This window comes from Amblyomma mixtum, unplaced genomic scaffold (genome assembly GCF_055824585.1).
Source record: "Amblyomma mixtum isolate Tamu unplaced genomic scaffold, ASM5582458v1 scaffold_137, whole genome shotgun sequence".
Lineage (NCBI taxonomy): Eukaryota > Metazoa > Arthropoda > Arachnida > Ixodida > Ixodidae > Amblyomma > Amblyomma mixtum.
The window spans coordinates 17,326-34,458 of record NW_028317670.1 but is presented as its reverse complement, the minus strand read 5'-3'; positions in this window follow the sequence as shown (position 1 = coordinate 34,458).

Here is a 17,133-nt window from a genome sequence, read left to right as displayed (position 1 = left end):
TTTCAATGCATCCTTATGACTAGCTGTGCTCTCGGGAACATAGGCCGTGGCGGGAAGATGGCACAGCCGTACTAGCAGAAACACGCCCTTGATGCTATCCACTTGCATAAACGCGCGCCATCCCCATATCGGCATGGCAGACAGGTGCCGACGTATATAGAGCATGACGTCCTGTTTGACAGTCCTGATGAACTTTACCGACGCCAACCCCTTCACGAGAAAGAAAAATCTGTGCGGTGCCAGTGTGACGAATTGGCGAAGCATCGCCCCTATGACCGGGCCGGACTGAATCAGGGTGCACTAGCAGGGCTAACGTCAGCGCCAAGACTAGACCCCCAGTCCCTGCTATTGGTTGTTCTGCTCAACTCCTGCTACACTCAGCACTGTTTCCCGCCACGACAAAATTAAATAAAAACAAAAATGACAAGTTAAAAATGCGGCCATACTGCGAGTGCACAGCATATTCATTAAAACTTTTCCTTCCCTTACTCTCCGTGCAGCACAGTTAAGGCTAAAATACAAAAATATCATGACTGAAAGCAGGCTAAAGTAAGGAAAGTGTTGTTGGCCATATTTAGTGAGCGGAAAGAAGGCATCGGTATGACCATGCTTCAGTTAGGACAGACAATCCTAGTCGCACTTTAAATTCACCCCACACGAAAGAAAGGAATGCATTGATTGGAGCGAAGTGCTCAGTATACTCAGGAATGGGTCCAATGGCGCAATTTGCGAATATTTGCCCTCCTGAGAGTGTCCTGTCTAGGTCTCGCACATTTAAGCCCTCGCTTCTAGCACACAAGTACTCCAATGATGTAAACAGTGCACTTGCCATGACCGGTCGCACCGCTTTGGTAGCCTTCGGGCCAATGAATTCCTGCATGAAGATAAGCGCATTCATGGCGAGAAAATATTTTCGGCATCCGTAGCCTGATGCCCCATGTTCTGCGCGTTAAATGATAGCTTAAGAGAAACAGCAACATTCCACGTACTGCAAAGGAAAGCAAAAGGGAATATACCACGGCCTAGAATAGATAGGAGAGCCGACAAGGTTGATAATAGAGGATCAATTTAGCTACATTTGAGAAAGCATGATGGGGCATCTTATAGGTGGCGCTAGGATTTGGTTTATGGTTCACAGTACCGCATTCATTTTCTCCACGCTGCCTGGCTTAGAAGGAATATGGCCGCCGTGACCCAACGTTGTCAGAAAAGCGAGCATGAAAATTTGCAGATAATAGCATTGAGCGGCAACCTTCCAAAATATCAGGGCTTTCCTCTAAGATCTGCGTGCATGCGCATGGTGCGGCTTAACCAAGTTGCAAAAAAAATTTGTTTGAAATGTGTTCTGAGTATTCGTTTACGATACCACTAAGGAGGCTCTGTAAACTACGCAGTTCTCTTTGTCGTTTATAATAACGACGTTGCGAAGGATATACCCAGTGAAAAATAGAAATGATTTTCATGTTGGGAGAGCAAGGCAGCGGGGGCCGCCTAACTACCAAAATAGCGCGTGCTGCGTGCCTGGTCATTACAGCATATCGCTTCGCGGCAATGTCGAGAGGTTACGCCTCGGTGTGGTTATAATAATAATAATAATAATAATAATAATAATAATAATAATGCTTATTTACACCAAATATTAACATAGGATGAGGGAGCACAGCAGAAAAAGCTGTTGCGATGACAGCTTGTCAATGCCGCAGGCCCCCCTCGATAGCTTTCGAAGCTTCACAACCTTCACAACGTAACACCTTCAGAGGCATTACGTAATGCCGTAACAGTTTCCGTAATGCAGCTGAGGTGACGTTATGGATATGTTCGCCCCATCTAAGATCGTTAGCGTAACACCTTCAGAGGCATTACGTAATGCCTCTGAAGGTGTTACGCTAACGATCTTAGATGGGGCGAACATATCCATAACGTCACCTCAGCTGCATTACGGAAACTGTTTTTTCTTAAAAGATGTCTTCGTTTTGCTCCAACAAACAAAGCTTCTAGCTTAAAAAACGTTTATTAGACCTGTACTAGAGTATGCTAACACAGTTTGGTTTCCTCAGTCTGCAACTAATATTTCACGACTTGAAGAAATACAGCGTAAAGCACTTAGGTTCATTCACAATAGGTACAAACAAACAGACTCGCCAACTGAACTAGCTGAAATCTCCGGGCTCGAAACACTACCAACAAGGGCAAAGCGCGCGCGTCTAAAATTCCTCTATCAGCTTCTTCATAACATGTTCAAGGTTGATCCATCAAAGATACTGTGTTTTAAAAACACTGACGATCTGGATTAGTTTTGTCGACATCTTGCAGTACGCGGTCTGTTGTGCCAATGTTTTTTTTTTTGAACTTGCCTTTCGTGCAAGTGCTTGTATAAATTTGCTAACTTCGTTCTTGCTTTCTGCACTGCACTGCTTTCTGCACTGCTCCTTGTTCCTTGTTGTTTTGAATTTCAAAAAGCTGCTTTGAGTAATCATTCACTTTTTTAATTCTGATACATGTAATGCCCACCTGCAATGTTCTCAACTAGAGACTGGCAGTATTCAAATAAATAAATGAATAAAAATACAATCACTGTACCACAGCAAAGTTAACATAAATTTCCAGCACACAACAGGGGGAAAAGTGCAGAAAGCCGCGTCGGCGAGCGGAGGAGAGCGGAGCGAGAGAGTACAGCGCTGGACGCTCCTGTAAGAAAATCGCACTTGTCGAAAGCATAGCGAAGCGCCAGAGACGGCGCTCGTGTCTAACTTCGTGGATAAGAACGAGTACATACCTTAACTTCCGGGCTGTCTATGCACTCCAATATCTGTGAAGGAAAATAAGCTTCAATTAAAGCACTTCATTGGGCATTCCAAAAAAGAGAAATGCATTATGGATAACAGCCGTAAAACGAGCAGTCTCTGTCCGCATTTTAACGCGATAGTGGTTCGGCGGCAACCTTTATGCTATGTAAACGAAATTGCCGTTGGTCGATGGCGCTGCGGCGGTACAGCCACATCACCTAGCGCGAGTAATTAAAAGCCCACACGGTGATTTCTTCACTCCAGAATTCCTCATTGGTTTACAGAGTCGTGATGTCATTCCACCATCATTACGTAATGCCTCTGAAGACAAACGCAACTGAGCTGAAAAGAAAAAAAGTGATAGGGTTTTGTATTCATTGTATTTCAATTTTATTTTCTCGCTCTTTAGAAGCTGCTCGTCCGACTTCAGCTAGTGACGAAAAAGGAAAGAGAAGCATGGCATCCGTTGTACATATAGTGACACAAGAAACCTGTGGTGCATTGAAACCAAATTCATTCCTAATGCCGGCCCTACACTACTCGCTTCTCTATCGAATGTGTTTATCGGAAAGTGTTTAACGGAGGATTTCGCGAATATGAAAAAAAAACATACACAACACTCGCTTCGGCTGTTGTCAACCTATGAACATACGGTTTCCGTTCATTATGCCCCAGTTTCAGATCCTTTCAAGAAGCACCTTTAGGAGATGTTAAGAGGAGACCGTAATATGCGCATACGTCGCTCACCTCTTTGTAGTCTCCGTTCATGACGCACTCAGTGTGGTACATAAGAAACATCGTCGACCGTTGTTCAGCCATGCATTTCACGCTCTAGTGGAATAGTCCAAACCACTGCATTAGCGGCTTGCCTCTAACGCTTAAGTGGATTACTTTACCAATAATTGGGTCCAGTTCTCTACCAGGAGGTCAAGGTGCGAAAACACAGGAATTAGTTTCCTTTTGCACCTCTCGAACACTTCGGACAGAGACAAACAATGGTCACTCACGCGTTGTTATCCATTGCAGCCCCGCCAAACAGGCCGTAGGTGAGTGTTCAGTTCATTAACAAGACTCGAAACTAGACACGTTCTTCTCGACAGGTGGAGTTCTCTTAAATACTTGTTTCGTTAGCCTTCGCTCACAAAGTAGATTTCGCCTATCTCATTTAATGATGGAGAAAACGCACAGAGTATCGTCGCCTCTTAGTAGGCAACGGACAGTAAGCTGATCGGTCTGTAATTTTTCAAGCAGCTGACGTCCCCTTTATTATGGATTAAGATGACGCTGGTGTTCATCTCAAATTCCGCACGCACGAGATTGTAACGCATGGCGTAAGTAGCGTGCCATTGTGTTCCCGGCCACATAAGACGATGACCCGCCCCATCACGGCAGCTTAGAGCGAGCAGGTTGGATTCCTTTGCTGACGAGCCGAATCCCGGAGGTGCACTGACTAGCACACGCGCCTGGCTGAGCGGTTCCTGATAGATATGATGATGAAGATGGATTTTTATCGCGCAAGGGCATCAGCGGCCAAAGAGCGCCATGGCACAATGTATTTGCTTCTACACAAGGTGGGGTCAAAGGCCCATTTCCCAAGCAGTTCTCCCTAAAGAAGCAGAGTACCAGACCATGGGAAAGCTTGTACCCATTGTATCAGCGATGGGTACCCGACGGCACTGGGGATCGAACCCCGCACCTCCCGTATGCGAGGAGGATGCTGAGACCTCTAGGTCACCGCTGCGGTTCCTGTTAAATATATTTATGAAGACATGACAACGCCTGCCAGAGGACCTGGGCTCAAATCCCGTGTCGCACAATGTTCCACCAGATTTCAAAAAGAAAAAAAAACGCTTGTCGATGGAGCTGTATATTAGTGATGATTCATCATCATCAGCAGCAGCAGCAGCAGCAGCCTAACTACGCCCACTGCAGAGCAAAGGCCTCTCCCATGTCTCTCCAATTAACCATGTCCTTCGCCAGCCGCGGCCACCATATTCCCGCAATTTTCTTAATCTCATCCGCCCACCTAACTTTCTGCCGCCCCCAGCTACGCTTGCCTTCTCTTGGAATCCACTCCGTTACCCTTAAGGACCATCGGTTATCTTGCCTTCGCATTACATGCCCTGCCCAAGCCCACTTCTTCCTCTTGATTTCGACTAGGATATCATTAACGCGCGTTTGTTCTCATCAACATTAACAGCGCATTGACTTAGGTATCTGATTTGCTCGGGATGGGGTCAGAGGCCCATTTTCACAAGCATAACCAACAATAATATCTGTAGGCAACATAGCTTGAACTCTATTTGCTTCGGGTGCTAGTTTTAAGCCAGCACTTCCATATTAACACTTCCCCGCATACACGAATGAATTTCAGCATTCTTTCGATTGACACATGACGACATCAGCTGCCACAGCCCCAAAAAGACAGGCCTGACTGCTGCTACCGCTACCCTCTAACACCCCTTCTACTACTACTACTGCTGCAGCTCGTACTACTACTAATACTACTAGAACCAACACCCTCATGGTACGAAACCATTTGCAAAACATACATAAGCAGGTAAATGGTCTTTTTTCCCGGGGTGTGGTGGGGAGTACGACCTAAGATGGAGACACAGTACTCCCAAGGGAAAGTCTTCCAATAAATATAAGACACAAGTTGTATGGCTTTCTCTGGTAACAATCGTGTGCGCGGACAATATACTACTGCAGAGCCAACATTTGTGCCTTCCCGTCAAGTAAAAACTAAACTAAAAACTGGACATTTCTTGTGTTGCTCACTTCTTTTGGAAAGAGAGGAATGAGGGCGCCAAGACTGTGAGTCTCGTACGGTGTAAAGGAAGCAGTACCTTGCTTGCATGATGGCTTCAGCGCATCTGGTTCGAACTTCTCCGCCCATTCTGGAATAGACTCCACATCAACACGGGACAACGCAGACGCGGTGGATCCCAAGAGCCCCAAAAAGATCATGAATGGCATGATAGGCGCCATAACCCGTCGGTCAGAGGCGCGCAATGAGTATGAATCTTCCAGAAGCGATTGAGGCCACCCTTAAGTGTGCCGCAGCAAGGACAACAGCGGAGCTTGACCCGACCGAGTTGGCGCGCGATGCAAGTAAACAGCGCGATGCAGGCTTCAGGGTGCATTCCAGCTGCCAGGCTTCGCCATTTATTTCCACTCAGTGAGTTTGCCTGCCCCCCAGTTGCCAAGCACGGATGTGTGTTCTCACCTGGTTGCCCGTGACGTCGAATGTTTATTAAATAAATTGTAAATTGTGGCGCAAGCCCCCACATGCATCACTTGGAGCATTGACACTCGTTAGCTTCACCTTTCGGTTGTTTTCGTTGCTTCTATTTTTTTTTTTTTGCCACTGGTGTATCAGTGGCGTGTGTACCCTTTTTCGTTCTTAAAGTCTTGTCTACGACGTCTCAGCTGCACTACTGCTGCCACTCTTCTTATATTATCTTTATACTGCTCCTCTTGTTAATACCAAATAAAAGTCCTGAAAGGACAATAAAAAATTACGCTTCTTTATATTTTTCTCTCATGACACACGACAGGATTATTTGGAGGGATATAGGAGAGTCCTTTATCCTGCAGTGGAGGTAGTCATGCTACAGATGATGATACTCGGTATATCATACGTTCATAAGTAAGAACTGCAGATTATTTTTTTAGAGTGGGAATAGTTTCAGCGGTTCTTGATTTAGGTTGATTTTAATCCTGTGGTCGCAATACAGTCCTCACATTTTCAGCGCTCTAATAGAGGGAAGGAAAAAAACCTAGCGATACTAATATTTCCATTTCAATCTTTTCTGCAGAGTGCATCGCAAGGTTTCTGCCCTCGTGCTCCGGCAGTACATCAACAATCCTGTTTTTTGGGGCCCAGCTGCACTGGCAGGTGGGTGAAGAAGAGCAAGATCATGAACAAAAAATAAAGCTAGCTGGAGGAGCTTCAGTTTTTTGATATCTCACTGCAACAGATGTAACATGGCCGCATTCCCGACATACACCAGCATGGCCCCTGTCCCAACAGTCCTAACATGCCACACTACCAGCAACCAACGGCCCAACGTCGCTATCAACCACCGTGTTTTCTATTACCATAATCCAATAACGTACTGGATGTTTTTTTTCCAATATTCCCATCGTTGGCTTTTTTTGCCATTAGGGTAGGAAATGGAGACGTGTTGTGGAGAGCTCAGTATTAATTGGGATCACCTGGGTTTGTTCATCGCGCGCTAGCATCAAATAGCAGAGGGGCGATTAGTATATCGCCTCAACCAAAATACGACGATGATGATGGTATTATTTTTTTATGGCACAAGGCCATCTGAGGCCAAACAGCCCCATGGCGCGGAGTGTTTTCGTCTACTCAAGGTGAGTCAAAGACCCATTTCACATGCATTTCAACCTAAAGAAGCCGAGCGCCAGGCCAAGAAAAAGCGCACCACCGGTGGGTACCCGGCGGTACTGGGTACCTAACACCGCACCTCCCAGGTGCAATTTAGATGCTCAAGCCGCTAGGCTCAAGTGTCTTCGCCTAAATACGCGGTCACCGCAGCCGCAATTAAACTCGTGACCTTGGGATGCAGCTTCCACGTTTCTGCCTCATACGTGAGTACAAGTAAGATACAGCTGTTACACAATTTTCTCTTGGGTGATATTGGTATACTGTCATGCACCATGTGGGAAAACCTCTCAAATGCTGTACACCCCATTCTTATTCTCCTAGTTATTTCGCTCTCGTGATTCAGATTTGTGGTCTCTACCTGAACTAAGTAGGCGTATTCCCTTAACACTTCCAGCACCTCGCTGCCAACTGTAATCTGCTGCTCCCTTTGGAGACTATTGGACATGATTGGATTTCTGCAGATTAATTTTAGACACACGTTACTGCTCTGCCTAACTAACTCATTGATCATGATTTGCAGTTCACCTTCTGAGTGAGACTTAGTAATGCAATGTCATGAGCCAATCGTAGATTACTAAGGTATTCTCCGTTAACTCTCGTCCCTAACTGTTCCCACTCCACAGCTCTGAATACCTTGTGTAGACTGGCGGTGAATAGCATTGGCGAGATCGCGTCTCCCTGCCTGACGCCATTTCAACCCTTTCGTATTCGAATTTTATTGCTGATTTTATAGAAGACTGTGATACCTGTGCACCCGTTACAGATACTTTTTAGTATTTGTACATAAGACTTTTCTACACCCTGATTCCGCAATGCCTGCATGACTGCATGGTGAAGTTTTGACTCAGCCAAATGCTTTCTTGTAATCTATAAAGGCTATATTGCTACGGATCCTGGGAGGACGACGAAGTTGTTGTTCACCTCGTAGTTTTGGAACGAAGACGACGTTGAGGTGCGAGCTTGTGTGATGCACCATTATATTTCTTTCGTTTTATTTATTTCATTGTTTCACATTTTGAGCACCTGTCAGTCACCGCCTGTGTCTTGGCCCACCCCCGGAGTGGGTACGCGCCATTATTTTGAGAAAAACAGCAACGACTGTCCCACGCCGTCGATCCTTTGCCTAGCATATTTACCTCTGCTGCTTATAGCCCACACGTGACAATTAGTGGAGATGCTGGGTCTCCCCGGACGACCGGTATCAATTTAAAGTCGTGACTTTCGGCCTCTGCAATGCCCCTGCGACCTCCCAGCGCATGATGGACTCCCTTTTGCGCGGATTTAAATGGACGACGTGCCTCTGCTACTTTTTCGTCCACATTCCAAAGCGCCTGCACCACCTCTCAGCCATCTTTGCCGTCCTCCGCCGCGCTGGTCTTCAGCTGATTCGAAGTAATGTACCTTCGGCCGCCGTAAGGTGACGGTCCCTGCCCACTTTGTTGATTCCGCTGGGATCCAACCCGACCCCGAAAAAGTCCGCGGCGTGCGTTCCTTTCCTACTCCGCGTTCCTACAGCGATGTGCGCAGCTTCCTCGGGCTATGCTCATATTTCCGCCGGTTCATCGAGAACGGTTCATTGAGAATAGCCTGCCCTCTTACCACGCTCCTCATGAAGGACGTCCCGTTCTCTTGGGGGCCCACCTGTCCTCATCGCTCCGTCTGTCTTGGCTCACTTTGATCCTTCAGCACCTATGGAACTTCGGACCGACGCGAGCGGCCATGGAATTGGCGACCTACTTGCTCAACGGCATTGCAATCAGCTTCGCGTCATTGCGTACGCCAGCCGTCTCCTTTCTGTGACAGAACGCAACTATTCTATCACCGAGCGGGAATGCCTGCCCTCGTTTGGGCCGTTGCCAAATTCTACCTTTACTTGTTTGGGCATCCCTTCTCTGTTATAACGGATCATCACGCCTTATGCTGGCGTTCTTCGCTCAAAGACTCTACTGGCCGGCAGGTGAGCTGGGCTCTTCGCCTTCAAGAATACAAGTCGGGCCGCTTGCACCAGGACGCAGAGTGCTTGTCCCGTCACCCTGTCGATCCACCTTCCCCCAACGAATGTGAAGCTGACGCCTGCGTTTTATCCATCTAGTATACTTCCGCAACATTGCACAAAAACAGCGCTTGGATGTCTCTCTACGCTTCCTCATCGACAGCCTCACCGCCAACCGCTTTGATGCTTCTCTCGCCCCGTTCCTGCTTCATAAGAACATCCTCGACCGGCGCAATATGCAGCCTGACGGCACTGAGCTCTTGCTCGTGGTCCCTCAACACCTGCGCTGCAGCGTCGTTGAGCAGCTTCATGGCGTTCCCACGGCAGGTCATCTTGGCGTCTCCCGCATGTACGACAGCGTGCGCCGCCACTTCTTTTGTCCAGGTCTATACCGTTCTGTCCGATGTTATGTAGCCGCTTGCGAGCTTTGCCAATGCCGGAAGGCGGCCTCGGTTCTCCTTCCCGAACACCTTCAGCCGATTCCCATCCCAGTAGAGCCGTTTTCCGTGTCGTCGACTTGCTCGGCCCTTTTCCGGTGTTTGCCATGGTAACCAAATGGGTCGCCGTCGCGACGGACTACTAGACGCGCTATGCTATCGCACGAGCGATGCCAACCAGCTGCGCCACTGATGTCGCTGACTTTCTCCAGCACGACGTAATTCTCCACCACAGCGCTCCCCGTCACCTGCTCACCGATCGCGGCCGCTGCTTTCTTTTTCAAGTGGTCGTCGAACTTCTGCGCTCCTGCTCCGTCCGCCATCAATTCGTCACGGCCTACCACCCATTAGACGAACGGCCTCACCGATTTTCTGAACCGTACCCTCACCGACATGATTTCCATGTACTACGTCTCAGACAATCACAGCGACGGGGATATTAGCCCCCTATTTGTGTGACATCAAATTGGCTGTCAGGAGATATTTGTATTTTATAGTGATGACGCGTCACATAAATCATAAGTGACAGTGTGCTTTTCAGCGTCACACGAAGTCCGAGGGCAGTCCCTGCACTGAGAAATCCATCGCCGTGCTGAGCGGCGTACCGTTCCCATTCATTCAAAAAAGCTAAAAATTCTTCAGAAAGCTCGCACTTGCTTACTCTGGGCGAAGCCCTTTGGAGGGCAACCTTGATGCCATGACAAATATCAAGCGTTCCATGAGCTTCACCAATCCTTCTGTTGGCTCAGTAGTACGGAAAATTTTGTCGAGCTTATCCTTGTAAAAAAAAAGTCCTTTCAAAACCTCATCGCTGAACTGCTTGAAGGCTAGGTAGACACGCATTTTATCAAATGCGTTGTCATGCGTTGCGCACAAACATGCCAGGCAATCAGAAACGAAGTGAGCGAAGCGGAAACAAACGAGAAAGACTCGACGAGCGACACGAGGAGCTGCGGCGGCGGCATCGGTCTTCTCGGCTCGCCTAACTGGCCTGCCGCGAACAGCGCCACCTACGCTAGCATCGAAACAGGTTTCGGCGCGGCGGCTGGCGAGGGCGCCTGTTCACGACACTAGTCAAAACTTCTAGCCTCTATAGTCTTACGAACGTCCCGGAACAGCTTCAAATGACTACAAACGTCTTGCGCTGTGTTCAAACGTCTCATAGATGTCGACAAGAAGTTTCCTCTGCGACGTCTCTTAAACATCTGCAGTCAGACGTTTGCTGTGAAACTTCTGTGAAACATCTGTAGTCAGATGTTTTCTAGACTTGTTTCTAACACGTGGAACTTGAGACCACGTCAAGGAGATGCGCCAGAAATCAGCAGAGTTGCCACCGTGGATTAAACATGCTGTAAATCACGGCACATAAATTAGATGGCTCTCCTGCTTGACGTTTCGAAGAGCAGGCGCGCCGGTGCAAAGACCGCTCTTTGTATTCGAACACAGAAAGCGCGTTTTCTCCTACAGAGCCCGAATCACGTTCCACATCGAGTGCAGCTAACCCGCCACTCGTAAGGCTGGATTTAGGTAACATATAATGGCCCTGAAAGCCGACGGTAGTTACGCGAGTGAAAAAATTTGCTTCATGTTGCGAACGCCTCTGTTACGCCTCGGCTAGCTGGCGGCAGCATGCGGATTGACAGGCGCAGCGCACGCTGCCTTCGCCGCCTTCCCGCCGCCTTCGCTGAGCTTGCTCGCGCGCAATTTATCGCGCAGATCACCCGCGCGCTATCTTTTCGTGGCGGCGTATCTTGGAGGCAATCTTTCTTGAGTCACGCCGCAGCTTGCAGCTTGGTGTCGCTCCGCACGGTGGCGATGCAGGATAGTTTGCCAAAGTGGTTTTAACCGTTTAAAGCAGAAAAAAATCTTAGTGGAAGCTGCAAGTGCTTAATTTTACATGAAAGTATTACATTCAATTTGTTTTTTCGTTCTTTGATGATTTGTTTATTTTTACGTTTAGAAATTTAGTACTTCATTTGGTCATTTGGCGTTGCAGAGGCTAGCGATAGCTACGCGCACGAAGCGGATGCTGCGCACGTTGTAGTACGTTTCGCTGTGCACTTTTTTCCGCGCTGGTTGGCACTTCACGCCGCTGCAGTTTGCATTTTCCCCTTTTTCTGCGGTATCGTTTACTACCAGTGTTGCACTGAGATGTAAGCCTCGTTTTCCGCAAAAATAAGTAACCTTCTGTGGTGAAAGTGTCGGCTTTGCCGGCTACTGAACCTTTGGTTCACAAAACAGTATCAGCCAGTGTTTTACATACCAAAGTGCAGCATTGAATGTATTAAAGCAGGGCATTTGCATGTATTTGAGCTTTTGTTAAGTGGATACAGCTAGGCTGCTATCGCATGCGAGTTGCTTTCTTTACCAAGGCGATGACAAGGTGAACTGACAAAGCTTCAAACCAACCAGCTTTGTTTAAGCGTACTTTGATAAGGCGCGAATTTTTTCCTACACATTGATTAAAGTCTGTGCTCTATTGCATTCTGGCAGGGTTTTATTCTTGCCAAGGACTCTCATCTGGCCACCTGTGTGCTCCAATTCTCCTTGCTGTGATTGCCGTCAGTGAAACTCGCGTTAAAAGGCTTTGGTTATCTTAACTGCGTCAAGCTTTTATTTCATTGCGATTGAGAGCCCCGGCACAAAGGTAGTTTACTCAGTGGTGCTGCTCTGTATGTGTGCAGGCTGTTTGACACTGCAGTGAAGTACTACGGCTCTTTGCAGGCATGGCGGCTTTTATTTTTTGCAAAACTTCACTGTGTACTGTCAGCAGCAAAAGTTTGCGGGATCTCCAGCGCGTGGCGGAGCGACGCAAAACTGCATTGCTGCGCCATCTGCCGCAACCGCGCCTGATGACGAGGCTCGCGGCACTTCCGCGCCAGTCATTCTTTGCGCATGCCTGTCCTATCTTTGCTATCAGGCATGTCTCATCGCTGGCTTCCCCCGGGGTGCGCTTTTGACGCTCGTCACAGCCGCTGGAGCGTTGTGGAACCGCCGCCGCGCGTCTGCTTCGCCTGCTGCGATGGTGGACGGTGGATGCCTGAGCATCTTTTGCACGGCGCGCTATATTCCCTGAATAAATGTTATCTTCCAAGACGCGTTGCTGGACTAGCAAGCATTATTTTCGACTGATAACATGAGCATCGATAAGATGTCATTGCGACCCCCAATTCCTGTTCGTCGTGCATTATTCCTGAAACCAGAATTGAGGTTGGTGTCTGTAGTGCAACGATGGTGCCTCGTGTTCCGGAGGATGAAAGACGATACATCGCACGCCTCTTCGTGGAAGGTGTGCCCCAGAAAGAAATATGTCGCCTGACAGGAAGGTCTAAATCGGCAGTAACACGAGTGGTGAAAGCATTCCAAGACGATCAAGGACGAATTGCTGACGCCCACCGCAGTGGACGACCGAGGGTCACTGAGGAAGAAGACGACGGACTGATTATTGCCGCTGCTGTGGTTGATCCCTTCTTGAGCGCCAAAGAAATCAAGAAAGAGCTCGGCATTCATGTGTCATGCGACACAATTAGAAGGCGCCTCAAAGAAGCGGGATTAAAAAATTGTGCCGCAGCACAAAAGCCCTATTTGACAGAGAACCAACGCCGGCAGCGGCTGGAATTTGCTAAGGCGTACGAGCACTGGGGTGTTGAAGACTGGGGCCAAGTCATCTTTACTGATGAATCCACGTTCTGCACCAGGTGGGACCAACAGCAGCGTGTTTGGCGGCCTCTCAACTGCAGGTATGACTGAGGTTCATGTTTATAACATAAAGTATTTAAATCTTAGATACAAATCCGTACTTTAAAATGAAGAGGAATCCGCATTTTATCTTTGGCGAGCAGCTTACTGTCCAATGAAGTGTTCAGAATATACCAGCCGGATCTGTTCACCAGCCATCCTAGAGCAACTGAGTAACTCATATAGCAGCATTCTCGTCACGTGAGCTTTCTTTTTTTAACTCGGACATTTTTTCTCAAAAGCCCTATTTCTTAAGAAGGCAAACAAACATAACAGTTTACAATATTTTAAGTTTCCTTTTCGTGCGCCGATTCGGTTTTCGGCAACTTATTCTCAGTGATGACAGCGGTTGTACTTGCCGCAGGTATGGCGTAGCTCATAATGATAGTTCTTTTTCTCGTTTGTTTTAGATACCGACCGGAGTACACGCAGTGCGTGCTATCGAGTGGCCGCTGCAGCGTTGCCGTCTGGGGAGCCATCAGCAAAGATGGACTCGGCCCTTTGGTCCGCATCGATGGAACTTTTAATGCTCCATCATACTGCGACATCATTAAGAAGACACTGGTGCCGTATGCCCTGGACGGCCCGTTTCCTGACGGCTTTTACTGGCTGCAGCACGACCGCAGTCCAGTACATACTGCGCGCCTTACGGAAGCTACACTTGACTCTTGTGGTGTGCTGCGACTGCCGTGGCCTCCGAGCGGCGCGGACCTGAATCCTATCGAGAATTTGTGGGGACTAATGAAAAGGCGCCTCGCTGCCCAAAGGCGCCACATCCCCAACGCCGATGCTCTTTGGAGAGCAATTGAAGAGGGCTGGAGCGCACTGAGCACAGAAACTGAAACTGTGAGGGCTCTGTACGCGTCCATGCCGCGGAGAATCGCTGAAGTGATAGCGTCAGAAGGCCACTATACCGGCCACTAAATGGTACCTGCCCTAAAGCTCTCTTTATGATCTTTTGTTCGTTTTTGTTTTTCAGGAAAGCACCTCAATTTAAATATATCTCTTTTTCACCACCATCGATTGCGTGCTTCTTTTTCATATTTTCATAACCCTTGGTGTAGCCTCTTGTTCGAAATCAAGCCTGGACACGTAATTTATACCATTTCTCATCGAACGCCACCATGTAGGTTTGGAGGAGTATACTGCCACGTATCATTGTAGTGTTTGTTCGTTCACGCTCAAGGCTGCAGGAAAGGGTTGTTATCACTTTTGTTCGTGGCGCGAGAAGCGACCAGACTAATCTCGATTGATCGCAGCCATGAAGTGCTGCATCTAGGTTTTTCTAGATTACTGTAGATGATCTTGTCCTGTTATCTGGAAGTTTCCTTGCCGCCTTTAAATTGAGCGATGCCGCGAGCGGCGGACATTCGTAGTTCGACGACCGCCGAGCACGCCTGTTGCTTACGCCGCCGCCGAGTGATTCAGTTCTTTTGAGGGCGCAAGTCAGCCCAAATAAAGAGCTTCGTTTGCAAGTATTTCTGGTGTCTTCCTGACCGCTGGACTGCCGTCACTACAACGTGACATCTGGTGGAGGTGCTGGGTAGCCTCCCATGTTCCGGACACCCCCTACAAGTCGAGACGCCAGCCCTTTGAGTCATCTACCGCAGGACCTGAGTCCAGTCCACCGCGCAAGCCGACGCCTGCAAGGGGACGCACCTGAGTTCGGGACCCTGCAGGACCCTACCCGGAAGCGAAAGCAAGTACCAACGTTCATCATGACCTTGCCCCAGACGACCACTCCAATCATTCTGCAGCAGCCCCGGGTGCCACCAACCTTCGACGCTTCGCCTGGCGCCGACCCCGAGGAATGGCTGGAGCAGTTCGACCGTGTGGCTGTCTTCAACAACTGGGACGACGCCATGAAATTTAGGTACGTCTTCTTCGCCCTGGAGGGACCAGCAAGAGTCTGGTTCGAGAATGAGGAAGCCAGCCTTGCCAACTGGGAAACCTTCAAGGAACAGCTTCTGAAGACCTTCACAAACGTCGTGCGAAAGGAGAGAGCCCAGCAGCTGCTACAGTCTCGCATACAACACCCAAACGAGACCGTTGCAGTGTATACTGAGGAGATGAAGCGTCTCTTCCGGCGTGCCGACATGAACATGAAGGAAGAAGAGAAGGTGAAGTTGCTTATGCGAGGAGTTAAAGAGCAACTATTTGCCGGCCTCGTTCGCAACCCACCGAAAAGCGTCGTTGAATTCGTAGAAGAGGCATCCACAATGGAGAAAACTCTCGACGCCCCAGCCCGCCAGTATGACCGCCAGCAGCGCTTTTTGTCAGCAAGCTGCATGGACACCGCTAACAATGATAACCTGCGGGAGGTTATACGTGAAGTTGTGCGAGAGGAGCTCCGACGGTTGCTGCCAACGGGAACGCAGCCGCAACTTTCATCGCTCACTGACGTCATCCGGGACGAGGTTCAACAGGCCTTGGGTGTGACGCCGACACCCACGCAGCCTCTGCAGCCCCCAGCCATGACTTACGCCGCAGCTGTGCGCCGTCCTGCACCTCGACGACGGGACCCAAGCCCCTATCGCCCTCAGCCAGCTGCGTTGGACCGCCGCCCACTCGCCCCAACCCGCCCGTCCTACGAGCGACGCGCGCAGCCGAGGAAATGCGACGAGTGGAGAACTCCCGACCAGCGCCGCCCACTATGCTTCCACTGTGGCGAAGCCGGTCACGTCCTCCGGCACTGCCCATACAGAAGACTGGGCATCCGAGGGTTCTCTTACGACGCTCCACGACCCCGACCCGGCCAGCGACCAGCCGAAATCGAGGAGTTTTTACGTCGGGAAGAATACTCATCGCCGAGCCGCCTATCACGTTCCCCGTCGCCATCGTCCCCGCGCTTTGTTTCTCCTAGCCGAGGTTACGCCGTGCGTGGACGCTCCCCCAGCCCACGAAGGTTAAACTAAATAAAGCAGCCTCTGGAGGTGAGGTTGCTTCTAAGCGCAATGACAAAGATCCTCCATCGACGAGTACTCGAGACCATGCCTCAACTACGACGACAACACCGACGACGACAACACCGACGACGACAACACCGACGACGACAACACCGACGACGACGACACTGACGACGACGCGGCCAGACTTGAAGCTTTTACCGCTGCCCAGTGAAGTAACGTCGCAGTACGCCCACCGCAGCCTCACTACTCGACGAAGCCGAGATCGGACACCGAAGACAACGTACAATACCAGAACGCGAACAAGTGACCTTGAAGTTACGGTCGACGGTCACGCGGTTACTGCCTTGGTGGACACGGGAGCTGACTACTCTGTCATGAGTGGCCCACTCGCTGTCCGACTCAGGAAGGTGACAACCTGGGATGGCCCGCTGATCCGTACCGCAGGTGGCAACCTGATTACGCCGTCAGGACGCTGCACCGCGAGAGTTACTGTAAATGGGAGAACCTATGCGACAACCTTCCTGATCCTACAGCAATGCTCGAGAGACGTGATTTTGGGAATGGACTTCCTGAACGAACATCGGGCGATCATCGACCTTCGATCTAAGTCGATCAAGCTTTCCACGGAAAAAGCCATACCTGTTGCGACGAGCGCGACTCATCACGTTGCCTTAAACGTCCTCGATGAAGCATTGAGCGTGCCGCCCCGATCAAGTGTTCTCGTCGGCATAGGTACTGGAGACATCGAAAATGCCGAAGGTGTTATCGAGGGGAACACCCAGTTACTCCTGGATCGAGGATTGGGCGTCGCGAGGGGAGTCGCCGAAATCCGAAATGGCCGAGCCCAGGTGTTGCT